Here is a 4,082-nt window from a genome sequence, read left to right on the forward strand (position 1 = left end):
CAAAGTGAATGGACACTGTGCGTGCAAGTGTATGAGCCAGAGAGATAGAGAGAGAAGAGAGATACGACACCAAAGACGTTGTAAAACCCTCCTTCGAAGGCCCCACTCTCGTCGGCGAGAGTGGTCTACTTTTGATTGCACAAAGTGGTACAATGCGTATGCAATGGACTGATGAACCTTGGGACTATGCCGATGACGACGACGGTGATGACGACGACGACGACTTTAGGGCTGAAATCTATGATCTTTTATCTGCTGAATTTCGGGGCTGTTTCGGTGGCTGAAAATGACTGTTTTGGCTGCGTTTTTATGGGCTGAAAATGGGGGTCTTCTGCAACCAACTAGGGCTGAATTGTCTGTTGTCCAAGAAGGTTGAAAACGCTGCTGTTTTGCTTCAAATCAGGCTGAAAACCAAAACGCTGGGGCTGATGGTAGCGTTAGTAAAAACGCTAGCAAACTGGGATCATGGCGATGATGGGGAGGCTGAAAACACTTGGGAATCTGGTACTGCTGATAGTATGCAAAAACGCTATGCAATCTGCTGATGATGGCGATGATGTAAACTGGAAACGCTGAGGCTGATGTGTGGCGAGGATGGGGATCCAAAACGCTAGGGGTTCCTGCTGGGGTTCTGTTGAGAAGGTGCCTGTTGAGCATGTGCTCCTGCTGCCTCTTCTGCCAGAAGTGCTAACCTGGGTTTGCTTATATATTAACTTAGCAAAATTGCCCTACCTACTTTTGTTGGAAAGTCACTTAAAAATAATAAGTGAAAAATACCAAAATAGGGAAAATAGGCTAAATACACTGGAAAATTCCCCTGACTGAATCTGATGGGTTCTGAAGGGAATACTGATGATCATTTTGTGTGCAACCGGAGGATATGCATCTATGCTAAGTGACTGGGCATGCACGGTCTACGAATAGACTCACAAAAGCGCCAGATCACTGCTAATCTAGACTGACTGGACTGACTGAACCCTGGTCATGCTGTAGCTTGTCCACGAACACATAGGGTTGGATGTGTCACGTGACAATGAAAAATATTAGTCAATAAAGAAAGACGCCAAGGATGATACATGAGCAGTTTCTAGGGGGACCATTATGTCATATATAGCTCATCTTCATAAAGAGCAGTTTCTAGTTGAAGCAATCTTTACTTATGGCATCCCAAAGCGGAATGTATTGACAATGATGTATCTGATTTGTCTTGTAGGCCGACTTCGGTCTCAACAGGACGTTAATATAGCCTTTTTCTTTCCCGTTTCCAATGTCCACCGCCACCCCCACCCCCCCCCCCCCCCCCCCCCCCCCCCTCTCATGTAGATGTACTTTTAAGTACCATACTTCTTAGATTGACCTGACTTTCACGAAGTCTTGCCAAGCCCTAAACCTTATCAGTTTTCAAATTCGATTTGTGCATCAAATTTGCCTCTTCGAGCTCTAGAAGGCCATACTACCCACACATAGTTCAAACTCCAACTGGGCCACAAAATCGAAGTCAAAGATTGTGCCAAAATGGGCGAGATCAAGCAATGTGACGAAGACGAAAATGAGTGGTGACCCTCAAAAGTTAAAACGTTCCTCCCATCATCAGGAATACAGCCATTCGAACCACACCTCAAAGCAATCACCAGGTTAGCTTCGATTGTTGTTTTTCTTGTAACCAGCTTGGACACCCAAGACGGGAATCTTCAACAACACATATATTTAGGCATGGCATGTAATCTGAACATTTGCAAGACAAATAGTTTACTATCTTCTTTACTGGACGAAGTGAGCTTGCTTGCTGAATTTGTCGATTATGGTCCAAATACCATTATGCCCACTCTAAGTCTTTGAAAGATCAAAGATAGAATCCATAGTTATACCTTCCCGAGGTCGATCCAAAATAGGTATAAGCCATAGGAATTCTACCAATTTGTGTCTGCCAAACTTTATTTTCAAACACACCAAACAAGTGCGCACAAACTCGCCCAGCACAAACTCGTTGTCACGAGGACGTGGCAATTGCTAACATGAGCTGTTGGTTTCTTTCCGATGATTTTTTTTTGAATTTTTGGACCCTCTTTTTGAAGTTGCAAATGGCCAGACATTGTTTGGCTAGTGTGAAACGGCCGACGCCCGAGAGTTTCACCCGCAATCGGGAAGGGCAGGTCACCACGAGTTGGTCGGGCCAATCGACACAAGAATCTGAGCAATAAAAGGGTATCTAGGCTCAGTTCAAAGTCATTTAGGCCCCTCGCGACACTTATAAGTTGGTGGGTACTAGAGAATTAACTCAAAAGAGGCAAATTGGACACATGCCGGCTCCAGATGCAATTGCCATAAGCATCAGCAAGAGGGGGCGACCATTTCAAGAGGGGGCTGATTTCAACCCATAAGTGAGTGCTACAATGTGTGTGAGTAGTGGGTGCAGGTGCTCACAGCTTTAATGGAAAGCTTGCTTTCTCCCTTGCTCTATGTAGCGCGAGGATTTGCTCTCGCGCATCTCTCTCCCTCCCCTTTGCACATATGGTAATGCCCCTCTAGTTGGGCTTCTCAGATGACCATGTACAATTATAGGGATTTATGCACGTTTGCCAAGGTAAGAGCCTTTTGTACAGGAAGCGAATTACCTAATTGCTAATCCCCTTCAGGTACGCACAGTTCCATCGCGAAGGAATGCAAAAACGGAGAGTTTTCTCGCGTGAAAACTCGTCCGATTTACAAGGGAACTGTCCCATTGCGTGCGGGAGCACCTGAGGGGTTTTATGCGCGTTTGCCAAGGCAAGAACCTTCTGTACAGGAACCGGATTAGCTGATTGCTAATCCCCTTCAGGTACGCACAGTTCCATCGCGAAGGAATGCAAAAACAGAGAGTTTTCTCGCGTGAAAACTCGTCCAAATTACAGGGGAACTGTCCCATTGCGTGCGGGAGCACCTGAGGGGTTTTATGCGCGTTTGCCAAGGCAAGAGCCTTCTGTACAGGAACCGGATTAGCTAATTGCTAATCCCCTTTAGGTACGCACAGTTCCATCGTGAAGGAATGCGAAAACGGAGAGTTTTCTCGCATGAAAACTCGTCCAATTTACAAGGGAACTGTCCCATTGCGTGCGGGAGCACCTGAGACACGCGTAGGCATGCTCGCTCCACTCGAAACGGTCCAAAACAGAGAATTACAGCCTGCTGTGTTTTTCTGCAGGTTTAAGGTTTCGCACCTGAATTGCAAGGAATTGCCAGGGAGCCCCGGAAAGGCCTTGGGATGCGTGTGCAGGGCAGTAGGCGCCTAACAGTGGCAAAACAGAAAATTACAGCATGCTGAAATGACCTACAGCTCACTAGATAGCTTCCATACCACAGGGAAGTGTCCTTGACCTGTACTTTTGACGTACAGGGAAGTGTACTTGACGTGTACTTTTGACGTACAGGGATATTTGCGCCGTTATGCCGGTGAAATTGGGTCAAAAACCTGCAATTACAGCCATGGACAACTTTGGACAGCTTGGTGAGGGGTTAGATGGAAGCGTTCGGATCGCTTATTTGCTAGGGGAGCCTCGGGAAAGCATTGGGTGCTTGTACAGGACAATTTAGAAAGATTTCCCGCGAGGAATCTCGTCTAATTCAAGGGGCAAGTGACCCTATAGGTGCGAGAGCTCGAGGGCTATCCACAGAAGTGATCAGTACACAAATCAGAGCGCAAAACAAAGAATTCAACAAGCTGCAATTTCTCGCCATGTTTTGCAAAGTGCTCTAAAGTGCTTGGAAAGTCAATGTTTACTTGGGATTTTGTCCGTGGAGACTTCTATTGCGGTTATGTTGCCGAAATCGGGTTAGTAGAGGAATTTCAGCCCGGTAAAAGTGGGACAGCTTGTAGAAGTTTACAGGTTTTTCTCAAGTATAATAAGAATAAAGAAATACCGAAAGGGGCGTCAGTCTTTGGGGCCGACAAGGTGTCGTTGTCTGCTTGGTAGCGCTCTAGCTGCCAAGTCGTGGTTTGTCTTGAAGTGTTGAATTCCAGTCACAGGCTTATTCGTGAAGTTCCTTTGTGTCGTAAAGTTAAGTAAAGTTATCGGGTGAAAGCCAAAGTCCACCGCCCTACGGGT

Source organism: Adiantum capillus-veneris, chromosome 24 (genome assembly GCF_014529385.1).
Source record: "Adiantum capillus-veneris isolate H3 chromosome 24, ASM1452938v2, whole genome shotgun sequence".
Classification (NCBI taxonomy): Eukaryota; Viridiplantae; Streptophyta; class Polypodiopsida; order Polypodiales; family Pteridaceae; genus Adiantum; species Adiantum capillus-veneris.